This window comes from Bactrocera oleae, chromosome 3, assembly GCF_042242935.1.
Source record: "Bactrocera oleae isolate idBacOlea1 chromosome 3, idBacOlea1, whole genome shotgun sequence".
Classification (NCBI taxonomy): Eukaryota; Metazoa; Arthropoda; class Insecta; order Diptera; family Tephritidae; genus Bactrocera; species Bactrocera oleae.
The window spans coordinates 71,219,462-71,241,553 of NC_091537.1; the positions used below are offsets into that span (position 1 = coordinate 71,219,462).

The 22,092-nt window shown below is 36.3% G+C and overlaps 1 long non-coding RNA gene across 1 annotated transcript in view; it reads left to right on the forward strand.

Moving 5' to 3' along the window:
• Window positions 1-4,981: 4,981 nt before the first annotated feature.
• Window positions 4,982-22,092, forward strand: part of LOC106616379 (uncharacterized) — a 384,138-nt gene continuing 367,027 nt past the window's right edge. Inside the window, exon 1 of the long non-coding RNA XR_011395454.1 lies at window positions 4,982-5,011. This is a non-coding gene — a long non-coding RNA (uncharacterized lncRNA). The remainder of the gene's footprint in view (window positions 5,012-22,092) is intronic.

A 22,092-nucleotide genomic window follows, 5' to 3' on the forward strand; every position in this document is an offset into this window, starting at 1 on the left:
CCCCCTCAGTTGGTCTCTAGAGCTTTAAATAGATGCTAGATAAGTTAAATGGAATGTTAAATCTAGATTAAACTGACTCACCTCCAAGTCAAATCCGTATAACTCCTCGTATATGCTTAACAAGTTACATATGTTGCAGTTAATGATCTGAATCTCGAGATAAGTCTGGGAAAAATATGTATGAGCCATGTAGAGTGCAAATAACAATAAAAATAATTATTTTATTCTGAGAAATATATAATTTGAATAACAGAAGCGCCCTGTATTTATATGTTTCACAGCAGGTTCCATATACACCATAAGCGTCACACATACACCTATACATACTTTTTGCTTTACTTTGTCTCTATTTCTTTGCGCTTTTAATAATACTTTTATTAAGATTTTTACTTTGTTTTTGCCGGATTTTTGTGAAAAATACCAGAATGTGTATGTATGAGTAAAACACTTAGTAAACTAAAGCACTGAAGTGAACAAATGGGAATTGACAGAAGAAAACTAAACAAACAAGGACTAATTATATAGTAAATGATTATGTAATATTTGTAGATAGAACGTATATGACCGTTCATCGTCTTTTTTGTAGATTGTCTTTCTCCAATGAGTTTACTAGCGTCTGCCATAGTGTAGTGTTAGAGTGCCTATAGAGTGGACGCTGAAAGCGGACTTGGAAGTGCGCGCTGTCGTCAGTCGTCGTTGCTGTTGCGTTCAACAAACAAAATTTTAATAAGCGGGATATGGCAAAATTCTCAGCATATTTACACTACAAACTATTTCTTTCACCTTATAGGCTTCTGCTGTTGTTAGGTTCACCAAATTTAATGAAAAAAATGTGTAGTTTCCTATGCTTGCAAATTTTTGAACTAACATGGAAGTCACACCTTGTGATAAAAATAAAACATTACAAAGCTATTTTGTATTTCCTACCGTAAATTGGTTTACTATTAATGCACTCGGGAAATTAATTGGATCGTACACGAAATAAACCATTTTATTCCCCATTCTTTGATTCGTATGATTTTAATCTGAATCTGCACATGAACAAAATGTCGTGCGCGACACGTAATCCCCTACAGGCGTGTGCTATGTATAATATTTCACACGTATTGGCTTATGCCATCTCAATTCTTATTGATTGTTTTCTTTGATGCTGTTGCTTCTAATCGGGTCGGTGAACTATTATTGTATATATAATATATGCGTATTTGCCTTCTATACCAACAATGGTGTATGATTAATTGATGTATGAATATGTTTGTACGAATATGCATGTGAATACATGAGTTAAATTTAACACATTGGTTATTAGCCATCAGTATTTGGGTTGCCCCAGTTGGATCTAATAGTATTTTAATAGTAGCTTATGTATGTGAGTGAAAACCTTTGCGTAATCACCTGTTAAATGAGAGTGCTTTGTCATTCAACATGTGGGTGTTCAATGCGAAAATAGGTATTTAGGTGACATGCGAGCATAATACAGTTATAAAGATTCCCGAGGTAAAATAAACATTTTACATAGTTAAATCCTATAGTTTTAAATGTCTGTCGTAAATTTAAAACTTTTCCGTTCATTGTACTGTATAGACAATCCGTACAAAAATATTTATAGTGTTAGATTTATTAAAGCTCGATAGTCTGTATCCTTATCAGGTGGTTATTCTAGCGGATACTCTCATTTGTTTCACCTAAAACTAATTGAGATATATACATATACAGTAGAATGACGAGACGAGTTGAGTATATGGAGGATCTGATATTTCTCTGGCTCCGAAAATCGGTACATCATCGAAAGTCTTCCGGAACCTTCAAACCTCAAGCTGAAACCTCACAGTTTCCAGATTTTAATGCAATCACTTATTTTTGTTGATGCTCAGTAGTTTACTTTCCGTTATTTGCGGTATTTTATGTGATTAGTAGCTCTTTATGTTTCACGCTGATCCTTGTCCCCGAGTCCCATTTTTTACAGATTCTATATTTTTTCTCCACAGCTGAATTCGTGCGGGAACTTCTAATTTTAAATACGTTGTTTTACGTCTTCTAAATTTCAAAGTCGAGTTATATTATTTAATTGGTTAAAAGCAGCTCAGACATTTGTTTCTTTGAGTAAGAACTAAATATTTGGGTTTCTTTTTACATTTCCTTTCGATTAATAATTGTGTTTAAAAAATATGATTTCATCACCTTTCTTGTATAGTTTCAGGATTTTAATTTAGTTTAACTATTTCATTTGAGCAGTTCGAGTGTGATAATCAGAATTTAGAAAAGTCTCCACAAGAGAGTTTTGTCAGTGGACACGAGAAGACTAGTCTTATTTTGCTGATATTTAAATATAAGACACTATTAAAATGACAAATTTTCAAGTATTATTACTGTTGCTCTACTCAACTTGTCTATCCAATATCTCAATTGTGGGACCATAAATAAAGTATTCGTAATAGCATTACATCGCTCACATCGCTAAACATCAAAGTTCGCTAAAACCAAAAAAAAAAAAAACATCGCTGCCAAATAAACATTTCCAAAAAATTTAGCTAAGAGTGTTGGGAAAAAAACAACTTTGCCATAGCTCTAAGATTTGCAAAATTCTTGAAGTAAAATTCTCATGTTTCAGTCATTGCAAATTACTTCCAGCTGGCTCAGGAAACGACCAAACAACGAGGAGTCCATACAGCATCTGTCAGCGACAGGTTGTACAAAAATTAAAAAAAGAAAATCACTGCCAGCCGTGGCAAACCTAATATATCCTGTTCAGGGTATAAACAGCAAAAAGGAAAAATAGAGGTAAACATTACTAACTCGAATTCTTAGCTGTCAGTAAGTTGCTGCATTGAAGGCGAGGTGTCTGCGCAAACGTCTTTATACTTCAAATTCAATTTTCCCATTTGTGGAAATTTTATATATGAATACATACATGCATCCAAAATGGCGGTTTGCTGTCACAAACTACTTTGAATATGGCATATTGTGATGAAGATACTAGTCATGCACAAACTTATTCACACTAATGCGCTCACACCCACACACAATTGATAGTGAAGTCAGCTTTATGTATTGATGCACGAGGGGTATGATAAAATCATTAGAAACCACTGTGGTATGTTCTACACACTTGTTGTGATGTGTTGAAGCATAGAAATGCGTGAAATATTTTCGAATTTCATTCATTGTGAGTCGGAATTCGCATCGGTGTTTTTATATGTTTTACATATTTGCTGAAGTTGAAATCTCTGGTAATATAAAAGTTTTTAATTCCTAGATCGGATGCGGGATTTCCATTTATTTTTATAGAAAGCGCATAAAGAAATCATGCAGGTAGTATTTTTCGAACATCATGCCTAAATGCTTTCAAATGGCATTAAGTCATTGTTAGATGAGATAGCAACCAACATATATGAATATTTTTTAGGATTACTACATTAATGATTTTAGTCTTCAATGAGTTTCCCACATAAATTGCTCAACCATAAAAAGTATGATGTTTCAAACAATGCATTATCATTTTTTCGGCTCATTTCAAGTCCTTGTTTACAACACGGTTTTCGACGGTTTTTCGAAATTCGAAAAATTGATAAAGATATTGCTTTATATATTATTTTGCATGATTTTGGAAAATATTTATTTTCTTTAAACAGACCGAACCGCTTTCGCTTATATTCAGTATGATTATGAGTAAAAATGTCCTCCTTCATTTGATATTACTAATTTTTGCAAATACAAATACAAACAATTTTTTTAAACAAATTCAATTAGAGTCAACTTCTCAATCGCTATAAAAAATTTTATAACGTATTATTTACGAAAAATATGAATGCTTTCACTTGGTATATCCGTGTTTTATTTTTGCCGCGCAACAATAAATATGTTCATTTCTTCGAATGAATACAGGTTGGTTGAAAAGTTTCTGCGCTCGAAATAAAAGTATACTGTTTTTGGTGCAAAGTATATTTTTTATTTAATATAATCTCCTTTAACTTCAATACACTTATTTCAATGATTCTCCAATAATTTTTCACGAAGGAATTGGTGTTGGTTTCTGAAGAGGTACGCTGGGAGCCAAGTCTGGTGAATACGGTGGATGCTTAAGCAATTAAACACCTTTGTAAGCAGGTGCATTGTCTTGATGAAAAATTATTTTTTGTGCTGCAAACGAGGTCTTTCTCACGAATTTTTTCATCCAGCAGAATCAAAAAGCTGCAATAATATTAATTGATTGTTTTACTTTTCCGAAGATAATCAATCAACAAAATTCCTTTTGCATTCTAAAAAACTGTTGTTATAACCTTTTTTGCTGATCGTTATGATTTAACTTGCTTTGGAGCTTAACAACCAGCTTCAGTCCACTGTAAACGTTCTTGCTTCAATTTCAGATCATGGTGGTAGATCCCATCCTTGGTTATAAAATGACGCAAGGAATCGGTTTTATTCTGCTTAAAATTCCCCAAATTATGCTGAGAAATTTGTTTTCGATCCAGTTTTTGTTGAATTGTTTATTTGTGCTGCATTAACTTTCCAAATAGCTTTTACATATGTAATTCCCCATGTAAAATACTAAGTACTTGTTCGTTAGAAATGATTATGGCATTCGCAATTTAACGCTTACTCTAACTGCTCAATGATTTCTGGTGTGTTTGCGGTTTTTGGTCGTCCTTCGCGTGAATCGTCTTTACCAGCCCAATATTCAACGGTGCATTTTGAAGGTGAGGACTTGTTATACACTTCTAACAAATGTTCATAAATTTCCGTTGCTTTTAAACCTTTCAAAACAAAGGATCTAATCACTGCGGTTATGATATTACATTTTTTCCATATTAAAAAATCACACTGACACGTCAACTTCAAATGGCTTGTAAAGAAAAAGTTTATTGACAGAATGACTTGTAACTTTGTATATGTTCTGACGACAGATGTACCAACTTGAGAAAAAAAATGTTGGAGCTATTTTTTGGCAAGACCTGTACTTATTTATAGAGAATTATCATGGATCCAATCGACAGCATCATCATAGAGAAAGGTAAGTGTGCATGCACAAGTTCATATTTATCAATTTTCGTGCGCACATAAACGAATACATAAAATATTCAAATGAACTTTGCGACCATCGCTGGTCGGTTTCAATGTGAGGAGAACCTTGGGAAGGAAATTTTCTTTCTGCGGGCAGGTCCTCTCAACGAGTTTGTTGCATATTGTATATAAGTGTTGCATGCAACATGTGGCAAATATTGTTTTTGCGGTTTAGCAAGTTTAGCAGGAGTTCATGTGCGCATATTGTTAAAAACTTCTAAATGCGCGGTAAATCAACAACAAAATGTGTGAGAGACATTAAATTTTACATTCAGGATGGTACAAGAGGACTTTATTGGAACAGGTGTCAAATTAAGACAATGAGCGTGATACTGCCCACATTTAGGTCAAAGCCCATATCTCGGAACCTACTAGACCGATTGAACCCAAAATTGGCAAATAATATAATTCTGACGTGCTCACATTACAGTGCGAAAATGGACTAAATCGGACAAAAGCCACGCCTATCGCAAATCATTTAACCGAATAAAACTTTGCATAAATAGTATATTTGCAGTGTGCCACTTTACGACCCACTTTTTCACGAAAAATTTTCTTTATTTGAAAAATTAGAGCATATATTTTGCTATGCCTTATTTAGTACCCGTTTCCTTATATCTCAACTTTTTTCCCATCTATTTTCAAATAAAATGAAAATATTGTTTTACACGACGATTTTAGTCATAAAAGGGTGAGCAATTATATCCGGTGGTGGTCTCATCGAAATACTTATGGGAATTCGGCAATTTCTGGTCATTTACAGAATATACTTTCACAATATATACTTAAATAATCTTCAACTTAGACCATTACGGCGAACGGGACTTTCAACACAGGAGCTGTCGAATTTTAACGGCCCGGGGAGTGGCGATGAGGTTGGTGGGCGAAGTTCACATAAGTGAAATATTTTTACGCTGAAGCTGAAACCGTTGTCTTTGATAAGAAACTGACTACTGAGTTCAGCTCTCTGCCAATGAACTGGCCTCTCTAAGTGCTTTTTTAATTTTTTTTTTTTGGTGCCAGTCATAAAAAGAAGATCAGCGGTAGTATCGGATTACATAAACTAAATAAAATTTTTAAACTAAATTCAACAAGCACATTTTTTGTTGTGTTAATTTTTGTAATATACATATAAGTAAGTCGTTGGGATATGCGCATCCTAAGATGCTTCAATGTGAGATGCTTCGGAAAAAGTAACATGGAAGATTGTTGGATATAACGATGAGCGATAGTGTATATAATAGACTTTAAAATTTCCTCCAAACAGAAATGGAACCGGTAGATAGGAAAACTGATTTTTCTGCTCTAAATGGATACATTGAGTTTTAGAGAACATTATTGGACTTGAAAAAAAATTGTGAAAATGTTGTGTGGTGTGTTATGGATGCTGTTAAAAGAAAAATTGCATGGTTTACCAAGATGACATTGGAGCTTTTAGAATTTCGCTTGAACGAAGCAAATATAAATTAGATTGAACGAAGCAAATATATTATATATAATATATCAGGTTTATCCGCAAAGGTTTGGAATTTAATAAGCTGATTTGAATTGCATAACTTTCAGCTTAGTACTATATTGGACTTCTAAAGAAATCATACCTCTTTATTTTATGAATGCTGTTAATAAATATTTTGATGACGGATATTTTTTCCATATCATTAATGCCTTAATGCCTTTCGTCTCAAAAATACATCGCTCGCTATACATCGGGGTTTTCTCGGCAAAAGAGTCCAGGAGCTGTCTGCAGCGAGATGAATAATAAATCGATTATCGACTTCATCACAAAAATTACCATATGGCAACGGTAGAAAATTTCGGTAGGGTCAAAGCAGTTATCCAAATTTGAAAAGATATTCTAAAGCTGTTGAAAATTTTCTAGACCACTGCTCTGCTAAATCTTGCATAGTTGTTATTTTACTGTACTGTTCGGTTAGCATTAGAATACGAATTAAACAGGTAAAAATTTTGGGAATATCTCTTTGAGCAAACAAAAGCGATCCAATGACTTTGTAATTAAATCCTATTTGCATACATACATATATAATATATATATATACGTGAGTATATTCATTTCGAATTTCGAATGTGTGGCCATTCTTCAGTCCTTAATAACTGGCAATTATTTTCACCGAAAAACTTTCAAACGTATAACAAACCGCATCACCTTAATGTGATAACGCACTATAATATTTCAATTCTAAGCAGCGACCGCTTAACTGCAACTGCTGTCAACGCCATATCCTGTCACAATTTGCTGCTCCAACAACAGCAAAAGAAAAAATATGCAAAATAATAACATTACCCATTTCAGCAAAAAACAATTCACCAAACAGTTTGTCGAACTTTTTCCATTTCCATTGCCGGTCGGCCTGCTGGACGATTGTTGTGTTACACTCGCGCCATTATATGTAAAATCACACGTAAAAAAAAGCAAAAGCAAAAACAAAAACGACATATAAAACCCTGCAACAACTGTGTAACTTGATCTCACTTACAACAATAGTAACCAAAACTTTATCCACAAAAGTGACCCAATCCTCTTTCCATTAAATCGTAGTCGTCGAAAATTAAAATTTTAATTAAATTTTTATCCAGTAGGCATGCAAGTATTAAGGCATAAAACGAGATTAATTCACTCCAGTAGAGAAAATACTTGATAGCAAAAAGATTTAAAGGTTTGCTATGTTAGTTGTCTTTGGAGGAATCACTCTGATTTCTTTTCTGACTTCTGTAAAATCTAGAAGAACTGCTTTTTTTTAACAATGATTTACCTTCGGAAGGTAATGTAGTTTAGTTTGTAATACATATATATCGCACAGTTTGTTAACAGAAAATTCGAATAAGGCAACTAACCAGAGACAAACGGACTACAGCCATCGGCAGGCTTATTGTCCTCATCTAAATGAGCGGTTAGGATATATGCGATTATAGAATGTGTTCTGTGTTCCTTTAAACTAAATAATCTTGCTTGAATATAACAATAGGTAGTTCTTTCTTAAGATATTGGCAACCATTTCCATGACGGTCGATGTTATGTTATGTAACCTAAATGAAACTAGTTTAATATTTCGTGCAGGGCTGTCCTTGCAGTATTCAACAAAACTATTTAGTATAGTATCCTATGCCACTGCTATAACTATAGTCCGTTATCAGTAAGATGATACAGAAGATGTGAGGACCTCGGTCAAGTAAGAGTTTAAATTAGTTTTCAGTGTGATTACAGTAGACAATACCAATACAAAATCAACCGTTTTCATCAACTTCGCATAATTAGCACAATGATTATAATTTGAAAGGTTAGTCGCTGCAGGATTTTATCAAAATTGTTGGCCGCTTGGTTTTTCAGATTTAGTTAAAGGTATAATTTCTATAAGAAATCGAAGTGTGAAAATTATTATAGTATATAGTTTTGGTCTTTCTTACAAAAGGAAATCCTTGAACGTAAGTGTACTGATATATGAGAAATGTGCATCAATCACTAAAGGAATGGTTGCCAAATAAATCATTTATATTCAAATATTAATCGGTTTTTTATTGATTTTTCGAAAGATGGTAACTTTGTGTACATTTGTCCGATTTAAGTCAAATATGCGCCGTTTTGTTCGTAAACTTGTTGCCAACGAGATGCCAACTTCATTATACCCCTCTCGTAGAAGACTGCGTCCCTATTGCCAAAAAACTCGGAAAGCCAATTTTTACAAGCTTCTGTTGAGGCCAACTTCTCACCATTAAGCGCGTTCCCCATGGACAGAAAAAGATGGTAATCACTTGGTGCCAGGTCCGGACTATAAGGTGGGTGCATTAGAACCTCTCATCCGAGCTCCAGGAGCTCCTGGCGAGCCACCAAAGACGTGTGTGGCCTGGCGTTGTCCTGATGGAACACAATTCGGACTCTGTTGATCAAAGATGGCCTCTTCTGGATGAGTGCTGCCTTCAAGCGGTTGTTGACAGTAGAGGGCCGAATTGAGCGTTTGGCCATAGGGGAGCAGTTCGCAGTAGTTGATTCCTTGACATGCCCGTCAATCAGGTCTTGGCCACCATCTGGGCCGCCTCCCCGAGCTTTGACCATGACCGTTTGTACTCGATGTTGTCATAGGTGACCCATTTTTCATCGCCAGTCACAATCCGCTTCAGAAACGGGTCGATTTTGTTGCGATTCTGCAGCGATTTGCAGATGGAAATTCGGTCCATCATGTTTTTTGCGTTAGTTCGTGTGACACCCAAACATCGAGCTCCTTTTTGAATCCAAGGTTATGCAAATGGTTCCAAACGGTTTTCTGGCTTATCTTTAGTTCCTCAGCAATTAAATAAGTGCTCACGTGACGGTGTGTTTCCACTATATCCATGACTTTATCGCAATTTTCGACGACAGGCCTCCCGACGCGTGGTGCATCTTTGACATCGAAATTACCGGAACGGAACCTAGCAAATCACTTTTGTGCTACACGTTTGTTTACAGTATCGGGCCCATAAACTAAATTAATTTTTTCAGTCGCTAAAGTCGAAAAATTGTAAAATAGGTATAGCGAATTTTCTCTTTGTTGGTGTCCATCTTCGACGAGCGCTCACAACAAACTGAGTAAATCTATCGAAAAACTGTCAAAGACAAACTTTTAGCGCGAATAAACACGTTTTCAGCGCCGTATAGTATGACATGATCCATCTATTAGATAAAAACCGAACGAACTTTTTACTTGACCTAATATTTCGGTATTTTATGTTACAGTTATAGTCACAAACTCACACCTATTTTTTTAGTATTAAAAATTACAAAACTTCACAACATTCTCGTGGCCCAATTTGACTGAAAATTGGTTTTTAATGATAGTTCGCCATTCTCGTTATTGGTATAAAAATACTGACCGGTTATAAAGAACGATTGATAAGGAAACGTTGAAAACAGTAACACACACCTGAGGTAGGTTCTGTTGATCCTCACATTTCTCACTTCAAGTGTAATTAGGAACATCACTGGTTTCCTTTAATAATTTTTGGTATGAAAATGTTGTGCAAAATATTTTCTAAAGCATCTATTCTAACTAACATAACAATTATTTATAAATTTAATAGTATTGAAAAAAAGTAATAAAAAAAAACTCTTTGTGTTCTTGTACCTAACAGGGTGCTGCTACGCAATTCGGCATTCTCTTTTAAATTATGTTCGGAAATTTAAACTTTATCATCTATACATATTTCGTATGTAATATGCAAATATGCATATTTAAATATCCATCATATAAATTGAAAAATATTTTTGTGCACTGAAGCGTACCAGAGTTTGAGAGTGTGATATGAAATAAATTGCAAAATATTTTCCAACTCATGTTGTCGCCTCGTGTCGCTCGAGTGAAACCAATGAGTGACGCCAAAAGTGAATTTGTCGGTTAATGATAAAAAGAACGTAGTCCAACTAAACGTACGCATTTCGAGAGAGAGCGTGTAAGTGAAACACAATCTTTCTCTTTTTTGGAAACTCATTTTAAAGGAAGCTCTTTTACCGTTATTATTATGAGTACTTTAATTCTTATGCTTGATGAAATTGTACGTTGTATATATTGAAATAGCGACAAATAAATATATTTAATAAACAAATGCTCACAATAATACAGACACGGGCACCATAAATTAGGATCAGTTATAGTGTGTTTACTCTGGGACTCTTTTGTAACCCAAACCGGTTTGTGTGGGCGTGAGGACGACGAGGAAAGACGAAGGAACCGTGCCACTCGTGTTCGGGTGGCACGTTTTGTGTTCTTGTTCGTAACAGTTCGCTGCTACTCTTTTCAGCATTCCTTTTCATTTTCAAATTCTTTTAATGGTTAGAAGAGCGCTCGGTTTCAACTGAATATATATCATATGTTCAGAAATTCTGTTATCTATTTTTTGTACGTAATATATAAATATGTATGCATATAATAATAGAAATATTTTACAAAATTGTAAATTAGGAGAAAAAGAAGTTACTCAAAAATATTCAATTTACATTTTAAATAACATATAGCGGTATTAAATGTAATAATATACCAGTATACATAAAATAATTCTAATAAAAATGTTAACTTTACTGTTTAATATTCACATAAAATATTAAGATACTGTCATATTTATTTCGTTTAACCACAAAGGATTTAGTTTGAAAGATATTTTATTTTAAACAAGAATTGTAATTAATTCTAGGATGTTTTATAATATATAGACAAAAATATGGAGTAAAGAAATTATTATTTTTTAATACTTAGAGGTCGGAAATTCCTGTTATGAATTGGGCCTTGAAATATAATTAGCGGGTATTGAATACATTTTGGTGGATAAGGAATTCCCATCTTAATTATTTCTTTGAAACTATTAAGCGTATATAATGCATATTGTTCTACCACATTCATGGTAAATCCTTGGCAGCAAAATGTGAGACCACCATCCCAACATAAAAATTAAATATGCAACACACTCTAATATCGCGTAGCCGAACCGCACAAACGCTTGCGAAAATTTATGAAAAGAAATGATTAAAAATACTCGGTTTGGACTCATTTTGCTTTTGTAAATGCACAGAACGACACTAAAAGAGAATTTGCCGATAATGAGGGTCAAAGAGTCCCAATGTAAACACATACTTAAGAAGCACGTGTTTAATAATAGCATACAAATATTACGTACGCTCATATTTATACATACATACAAGTATATACATAAATATCGTACACATACTTCTCATATATTGTATAATATACATATAGCTATAAATTCGTTATTATAAAGGACACAGATAGGCGCTTATGGAGTGTATAAGCATAAATGCAAATTGTTGTCCTCGCACATACGTATATTTCCTGTTTTGGAAAAACGTTGTGTTGCATTACTTAGATGAATCGTTTTTTGCGTTTTGGCGCCCCACCAAAAGATAAGATAGATATTAATAAAGATTTGGTCGACATTATTTCTCTTTTTAATAGTGGATGGCATACTAAGTTTCATTCAAACAACTCTCTCTTCGCATGGAGTATCTATTGGAAATTGAACTAGACGTACCGTGGAACGCATATTCGCTATATGAGTAATATGAAGGTATGAACCAATGTAAATATTGTTTGGTACTGAATCTTTTTGGGAAGTATCATTAAAATATCTACATATATATATATTTGGTTATTAAAAGAGTCAGCGGCAGCTAAATTTCACAAATATGAGTGCTTATCAATAACGTGTAAAGTACCACCTAACCACCTTTTTTCATGCCTTCTCAAGGCAAATCTGCTTCCATCCCTTTCCATGGTCTGAACTCGTAAAAAGTAAAAATAGCGTAAAGCATTATTGCGAAAGATAAACGACCAAACTTTGTATAGCTGTTAACATAGTCATAGGTTTCTAGTAGAGAAAAAGAAATTTTAGAACACATTTTTCATATTTACTTAACATTTTTATGAAATTATGGATGGTGTTCCTATCTTGAAAGATAATTACTACAGCTCTAATTATGTAGGTTCCATGCTCTTCTAATACTGTTAGACCTTCAATGCTCTACCCATGCTACGATGCCTTTTTGATTTTATCTCGAACGGCAGCTCTTGACCACATAAGTCACGTGAGTTCGTATATGTACGAGTAAGCATTAAATTTACCTATTGTCATTTACGAATATGCACCTTTTAATTATCCTTCTTCCGCTCTAGGGTATACTCCCGACAAATTAGATATTCCTGCCAACTCGCCAGGTTTCTGATTCAATAACCAAATGAGATAATGTGAAAATCCTGCATACGAGTAGCCGTACATACCTCATACATCCTTTGTTTAGAGAAATTGCAGCTGGTAAATTTCACAGAAAACTTTTGAAAAAAAATAACGCTTTGAGAAAACTATTGGAAGTATAGTTGAAAGCGGTACAAAGAGTTCACAAGGGCGTGTGTGAATATATGAAGCTTTTTTTGTATAGATTTTTTTTTATATATTTTTTTTATTTATTTTTATTTTATAGTAGGAAGCATCGAAAGCCGAAGTGCGGAACTTTAATCAGCTAAACCTAACCTACTCCCATCTTATATTTCTCCCACGGGACCACCGGATTAAGTATAACTTCATGGGAGAGAAAATGACATTTAAGTCTCCTCTACGGCACGGACTGACTGACTCCTAATCTGTTGCAAGTATCTCAGTTTTGTCATAATTAGAGCTGCCGCTTCGCTGACAGCTTTCCATTTTTCAGAACACTGACACATATGTGTTGTCAAAGTTTCCACCGTTATACTACCGCCGAGAGTAGATTTTAACTTTTCCCTAATATTTAAAAAGCGGGGGCACTGAAAAAATACGTGTTCAGAGTCTTCTATGCACTCTGTACACGTCGGACAATACGGGCTAATCATGATTTATTTGGAAAAGATACTTTCTAAATCATTCATGCCCACTCAGTATTTGATTTAGGTGGAAATTCAGGTCCCCATGTCGTCCGTCTATCCACGAATGAATGTCCGGAATCAGTCTATGAGTTCATCGTCCTTTAGATGAGGTTTGCCACCGTTGCCGCCACATTGTTAGGCTCTTGGTTCTCTCCTCTTTTTTTACTCCTGAAGACAACGCTTACAGCTGGTACACTCGCGCGAATTTGTCCCCCTGGATGTCAATAGGCGGCATGCTGGCTAGTACTTCAGCAGCATCACTTGATATCGTTCGGAAAGCACTTATTACTCGGATTGCAGAAAGCCTATGTACTACGTTTATTTGTCTAGCATATGATTTTATGTCTAGCGCTTGTATCCATATTGGTGCTGCATACAATATTACTGAACTCATTGCTTTTGATATTAAAAGCCGCCGGCTGGAACTCACGCAGCCTCTATTGGCCATCATTCTCGATAGCGCATTATAAATTTTGTTAGCTCCAAGCTCATGGTAGCAAACCATTGGCGCAGACCATTTATGCAATCGTTGCATTTGAGCCTGAGGTCATCTAGGTGTTTAGCCACTGCTACCACTATGAGATCATCCGCATACGCTATTGTTATCACGCTTTTTAATTGATGTATTCTTAGTACCCCGTCGTACATCAAGTTCCATAGTAGAGGACCTAAGACAGCCTTGCGGTACTCCACTCGAGATAGCGTAGCTCTGAGTGCCCTCGTCAAAGTCGAATAACAATATGCGATTTTAAAGATAGCTCATTATAATATTTACGAGATATTGGGGAGCGCGTATTTCGTATAGAGCTTTGATTATATTTGCCCACTTTGCGGAGTTGAACGCATTCTTCACGTCCAGAGTAATTAGCGCCCAATACTTTTTTGGCCACCTTTCCATCTTTTGCCACTTACTGCACCTTTCGCAGTATCAACAACCTCTCTTAGTGCGTCAATAGTGGACCTCTTTTTTATAAAGCCGTATTGTCTTTTTGATAATCCGCCGGCTTTTTGGATTGCTAACTCCAAGCGGCCAAGGGCTCTATTTGGTATAACATCTATTCCAGGTGCGTTGGAGTATTAATTTTTTTCGCGATAGCCAATATTTCTTCTTCTGTGACTAATAGAGGGGCTCTGTAACAAGTTTCGCATAGCATAGGAAATGGTCTCATGTGTTGGAAATAATGCGTCGACGACTTGCCTCATAAATAATGCGTTCTTAGGTTGCTGCGACATATTTTTAAATTTTGACATACATATTTTGTACGCGGTTCCCCAGGGGTCTAGGTTTGCTTCTTCACAAAGCTTATCGAAACAGCTTCTTTTGCAACGCATGATTGCTGACTTCAGGAGCTTTTTTTGTGTTTAAATGCTTTTCTGAGGCAATTTTCATTCTCGCCTCCTAGGTTAAGCTGTAAGCGACGTCTAGCTGAGTGACAGAGCTTCCTCAGCGTGGCGATTTCTTCGTTCCACCAGTATACTGGTTTTCGCTTGTTATTGTATCTCGTCCTGCGCATAGTTGCGTCGAATGCTGCAACTAGTTCCTTTAGCACAGCGGATACTAAGTGGGCGGCGTCTTCGCCTGGTGCCTTTGCTGCCCTCCAGACGCTCTCAAAAACGTCAGGATCGAACTCCTTTTATCGCCAACCTCGTTTTCGAGAGGTGTTTCTGCTGAGGGGTGCCGTTTCTCTTGGAAACAAAACTTCAGCAATTATGGCCATGTGGTCACTATTTGTGTAAATGTCTGACACCGCCCACTTAATGTGCCTGCTAAGCGCGTCGTTTGCAAACATTAGGTCTATTACGGAACCTTTATTGACCTTTTGATAGGTATTTTGCGTGCCACTGTTTATTATTGTAAGGTTCGTTTGGCCCAAGAATTCTAGTATAAAACGTCCACGATGATTCGTGCGTCTGCTACCCCAAGCAGTAGACCATGCATTAAAATCTCCCGCTATTATTATCGGAGATTTGCTTCTCGTCTCTAGAGACAGCTCAAGGAGAAAGGTTTCGAATTCATTTACTGACGCGCTTGGACGAGCATAGCAGCTTACATTATATATTCCCTGTATATTCGCCCATGTGAAGCCGTTTTGGGCTCGTTTGGTGCACGATGTGAAAGCTTGTCCTTTGCATGACCATATTGCTGCCTGGCCACTTATATCTTTAATCCAAGTGCTTTCCGAACGCTGAGTATATTGCTCGCTTACAGGCCGACATCTATGTTTTCTTCTAGCACCGTCTGTTTTAGCAGGTCTTGTGCTGCAGCGCAATGGTTAAGATTTAATTGTAATATCTTCACATTCCTTTAAGTTTTTTATCTCTAGATACTTCGGACAGGCCGTGCTCAAGATAGAGTGTTTCCCTTTACAAAGCATACAGCTCGGGGCATTAGTGCATACCTTTGCGACGTGTTCTGAGGTTCCGCAGCGTGTACAGAGGGAAGACCTGTCAATGGGGTTGCGACATTTATGCGCCATATGCCCCACTTCGAAACACCTAAAGCAGCGAGTGATAGATGAGTATTCACGGAGGCGACAGATAGACCACCCGATTTTTACTTTTCCTTGCTTAAGTACGGTCTTGGCATCCTCGGCACGCAAGCATATAAGGGCTATTTGTGTGCCGCTTCGGGTTTTTCGCATACTTTTAACATTTTCTTTCACTAGATTTTGAATCCCACACTCCTTTTTTAATGCGTCGCATATTCGGGTGTGGTTATCTCGTCTAGGTCTTTGCACATAATGGTAACATCTACGTTTTTAGGCTTTTTCGTTGGTGGTAAATAGCCTGATACCCCCCGTAGTCTTTTTGGGGTGTTTCTATCTTTATGAATAGAGAATACTTGCGACGCTTTCTCTACCATAACTCTTTTCGCTCGATTCTCTTGTTTTTCAGCCTCGTCATATAGGCATGTTATACTACTTACAAGGTCGCGCATAGCTTGATTTATGTGTCTCTGACCAGACATCATGCTTTCAAGTTCCTTTATTTTTATGCCCAATTTGCTTAAAATATTGGCAGTTTCACTATTCTGCTCTTGCTCAATTTTGCCGCTTTCGATCGTTTGGGTGACATTTTCACAAATTTTTGTTGGTCCAGCAGCGGTGGATTCCTCATTTTTCCCTTTTGGTGGTGTTCTCAAAATTTTAGAATTCCTCCGAAAAGGATTCTCTGGTGTACATCCCACTATATTTTCAGAGGCCATACCTCTGCTTGAGAATAGTTGGGAACACCTGTGAGTGGGTATGTTCAGTCCTTCGTCCTAAAAACCTTACTTGTCTTTTTGATGATTGGCAATGCCGTAATCAAAAGCAAAACGAAAAGGAGAAGCAAAGAAGGAGAAACGAAAGCGGAGAAACAGCTGATAGATAAAAACAAAACGGCAGATTACAATTGAGTGCACGTTTCAATACGCTGTTACTTGGGGAAGTTATAACTTATTTTATATTTTAACAAATTTACCGCGAAAAAGGGTCAGGTAAGTGCAAATGCATTTTATTTAAATCAGATTTGTACTTATCTATATCTTTAGGTTCAGTATCCTCTTAAATGGTCCAGTCTTCCGGTAAGTCTCTACGTACAAACTATATTGCTGTCACTGCTAAAACCTAGGAGTATATAGTAAATATTACAAGAGCTCTTAGAAACACATCCACTTCACTCAGACACTAAATGTTTAAATTTTTTGTATAGATGTAAGTACGTATCTGTTCAAGTATATTCCTGTTTGCTGGTATTTTCTTTGAGCAAGCAGCTCTCTCCTCTTCTGCGAGCTTAGTCGTCTCGCATTCCGTCATTCGTAGGACATGCGCCAAGGTTTGCAGCCAGGAGGTAAACTCTCAGTTTGTACCAGGAGGGAATAGGAAATATTTAATATTTTATTATATATAATAATTCATCATATGATAATTTTCCTCCCCAGATGACCAGGTAGAATAGCATACTACTCGTACGTGTTCGGCCTTTTAAAAGCGCAAAACGAGTCGTTGGCCTGATGAATAATCAACAGCAGTGACGAGGATACAGGCTGAAGGCTGAATATTGGTATTGACCATTAGTTTTTCGGGAAAATCCACCAACAGGGATATCACCTGAACTTTAGGTTCAGTGCGATCATCATGACCATGGTAATTGTGGAGCGGTCCGAAGATGCCCTGTCATCAACCCAAGAGCTCTGAAATGGGCTAGCTACGAAAGTAGCTTAGGTGAACCTGCATAGGGCAATCGCAGACACGGCTTTCATCTCGAACAGGTTTATTTCGGATGACCTTGGAACCCTTCTGATTCAGCAATCGTGATCGTTTAAGGGAAAGGTCAAGGGCCTTACAGATAAGCACATTATTTTGAACATTTCTTGTGATAGACCCAGAGTCTAAGTTGTGGTGCTAAGTAGAGCAATTGACTTCGTATTTTTTCAGAATTCCAAACCAAAGATTTCGTTATCGTGCAGGCAAGCAGTAAAGGGTAAATGTGGTACTGGCATCGCTCTATTTTCCCGTTGAGCCGACGTATTCGAGAAGAAAAGAAACAAACAGTTGGTCGACTAATGTACAGGATGGCCAACGAGTCGTGCTACAAAAATCAACCGTAATAACTTTTTCTCTGTGCGAGTAATCGACTTACTTTTTTTGTATTTGGAAAGTTATTATATTAATTTTTAAAAATGGATATTTCGGATACCGTAAAGAGGGTTTGGATAGTGCAGCGGTACCATGCTTTGCAGTTCGTCATATCCGTCCAAAGGGAATTCAGACTAAATTTTGACAACACACCCCGAGTAGATGGACCATTATGAGGTAGGTAAGAATGTCTACCGAATCTGGAAGTATCGCAATTAGACCGTACCATTGAGACCCGTGTGTGTGTCAACAATTGTGGCTGTTGCATCGTCAATTCAGTCCAATCCAAGAGTTTCGACTCGCAACTTATCGGCGTAACTTGAAGTTAGCAGACGGTCATTATAACGGATAATTCCTGATGAATTAACCTGTTTCAAATAGCAAGCCAGGTAAACTCTCTAGATGTGCCCATTCGCCTGGAATTTTGCCAAAAATTATTGAAATTGTCGAAGAAGAAAATAACTTGATAAATTGCCTGTTTATTTCTAATGAGGCTCAATTTAGATATATGGAGTGAGTCAAATCCAGAGATAATCCTTGAGTTGGAACTTCACCCAGAACGAGTAACTGTGTGGTCCAGCAAGATGGAGCAACTTCACACATATCCAGACTGGTTGGAGGTCATTTACGGTCCCTAATTATTAAAAATAAAATAAAATAAGATTACTACACAATAAAAAAAAATGATGTAATGCATTTATTAAAAAAAGGTAATACAGCAGGGCTACACTAGGTTCCGGCCAAAGAATTTGTAGGGTAATAAGCGCTCTGAAACAGAGTGTCATTGGAGAGAGTCTGTCTATGGTATTTTTTTCTAGAGACGACATCACCAAGAAAATTTACTTTGTAGGAGCAAGAAGCAATGGTATACAGACGGCTTGAAAACGGTTGATGGAATTGGAGGGACCACATATCAAACTGTCTATTGGTAGGTTTCCAAGCACTTTTCATGCTGATACTAAAGGGCATAAAAATGCTAAACAGGATTCCCATGGAAAATAAAATATTACTAGCATGAATCTCTGGGTAAAGAGACATCGATGGAAATGAGCTAGAAAATGGAACGGCAACGAGTCCAATAAAACCGGAACCGCTATTTTCTGAGGACCCCCCCAAAAAATGAATCGTTCTTCACTGAAACAAATTAAGGCAGCTTTTGGGATTTTGTACAAGTTACTGCAGGCTGTCAGGATGTCATCTGCACAAATTAGTGTACTGCTCCAAGGATGTGGGGCACTTCAGTGACCAAATAGCAGATATATCAGAGTACATACTTGTTGATTGCCCAGCAATCGCAAGAAAAAGAAGTCAGCCTATCAGGCAAATGAATCTGGCAACCATTAACCCAGGGGCTTTGCTAAGTATGTTTGATTTGACTGGGTTAAACGAAGTGTTGTGATATCAGGAAGTGACTTACTGAGTGGATATATGCTGTGAAAGTTGACTACCAACTAGGTATGAATGTGTATATGTGTGTACTTCTGTTTGTGTTTTTAATACGTTTCTCACAGATTCTTTTGTATACCGAAAGTGAACATAGCTTCAAATTGAAAATATTTGTTTGCACTTGTTTCGAAATTTAGTTAAAAGCAGAAACAAAAGAAATATAAGAAACCAATTTTTACCACTTCTTATGCGCAAATATTATGTCAATTCCATACTTTGTGAAGATTTTTGAATTCAATCAACAAACGAATAAATATAGCGTATACATATATGTACATATGTATGTGCATAATCTCTTTTAAAATTCAATGAGTATATTGATACATTGTAGTGATTTTTAATACTCTTGCAACATGTTGCTACAGAGTATAATAGTTTTGTTCACCTAACTGTTGTTTATATCACCTAAAAATAATCAAGTTCTCCGTCCGTTTGTCCGACTGTGCAAGCGATAACTTGAATAAAAATTGAAATATCTTAACAAAACTTGGTAAACTTGTTCCCTCGTAAAAATTCGAGAACTGTAGCCACGCTCTCAAAACGTATCGAAAACGTATAAAGTGCCATCGCAAAGCCCGAAATTGAGATACAGAACGCACAATTCGACACAACGAATCCCATTACGAAGAATGGTGGCTTGAAAATCTTTAAAAAGTGAGCCTAGCCCCGCCCCCTAATAAGTTTAATGTATGTATCTTCTAAACCAATCCTTCTTTTCAACTCTTCTACTGGTAGCGTAAAATAGATGGAATCGGATAAAACCGCAGCCCAATCCAAACTGTTAAAAGTGTAATAAATCAATAACGCGTCAGAGACATTAAATCTTACATCCAGGATGGCACAACAAGGCTTTATAGGAGCCGGTATTGACCAATAGGCGTGGCACCGCCAACTTTTAGGGGAAATCGCATATCTCGGAACCTGTTCGTCCGATTTCAACAAAATTCGGCAGATAACATTATTGTGACCCTCCTATATTGTAGAGTGAAAATCAAATCGGACAAAAACTACGCCTACTTTCCATATGACACAATATAACTTCCACCTTAAATGAATAAAATCTAATGAAAACTTTCCCTAATCCATATATGGCTGATATTCAGGATATATTCTTTATATACTGGTGATGGTAAGTAAGGTACTACCCCTATCTCCTATATACGTAACGCTGAATTTACCTACGTGTTTGCACACTAGTACGAATTTCTGCATTAATCAAATGAAAATGATCCTAAGCAGCACCTAAGCGAGCTGTACCGCACCGAGTATGAAAAACGCAACAACAACAAATAGCCTGTGTTAAAAATAGCAATTTCCAACGTAGAAATATGGATAGAATACGAAAAGAGAGGTGTCAGCACTAAAAAAATAGTATAGTCGCTTACTTCCCGCTGGGCTGATCGCCAACCCGCCCGAAACAACAAGCTGGCCATGATGTGCACAAAAATCTAAACTCAAAAAAATCAAAATTCAACAAAAGCTGCAACTGAAATTAATATTCCACACAAAATAGTTTTTTTTTTTGCTGTTCTGTTCACTTTTTTGAATTATCTCCACTTACATATGCATTTAAATTCTTCCTCATATACTCGTACATACAAACACACACACCTCAAATTAACATATGTATACAGATGAGCTCCCAGTTCAGATTCTTATGCATACATATATGTATGTATGAGTGTAGACGTGTAATATTTCGTATTTTTCTACACAATGGAAATTAATTTTTGTGTGGGCTTAGAAGGTTTCAGAGTAAACTTCCGGCTTTTGAGTAACTGATCTTAATTCAACGATTTTAAAATTATATCTAACCTCAATGACACTATTCTTTAACTTCAATTTCATCTATTTTAGGGTAGGACGTATATATATTTAAAAAAGCTCTACGAACCGTTGGACTCCAAACAAGATTTTAGCAGTGCGACTGCTTTGTCGATTGAAAAGTCTTGAACGAAGAATAAACTCTATTTATAATTTTAGAATTAGAATCCAAAAGAAAACCCTATTCTTAATGTTGTAATGCAATGCCTTAATAGAGTTCATCCTTAAAATAATATGAAAGAAGCCCTACTAAGTACCCAAGAAACCCTGAATGATGATGCTACATAATAGATGTTCGAATACAAAATATATTTTGGAAATAATACGTGAAAATACTGCTAAAGTGTAGTAATAACACTCTGTTGGGTTTACGTTTTTGACGAAATCTAAATACCGATTGGATGAACATTCTTTTAGAGTACATTTGTAAAATTTCCTACCTTTTCTGGATACCAGTGATCACTTTAGTTCAAATTGTTTGTTTGGTTGTAGAGCTTGGGGGATTTGCCTCATTTGTTTATAAAAACTTGACTTCGATTTGATATATCAGAGTTACACAGGCAAATATGTTTCGAAGTCTGGCATATGTTTTGGAATCAAATACTTTGTTGTGGTCATCCAGAACCATTCAGAAATCATCAGTCTATAACCGAAAAGAATATGTGAAGTGCAAAAGTCTAATCCAATTCAATAAGAACCAACGTCTGAACCGTGTGTTATCCTTGCCGGGTGTATTGATGTGGTCG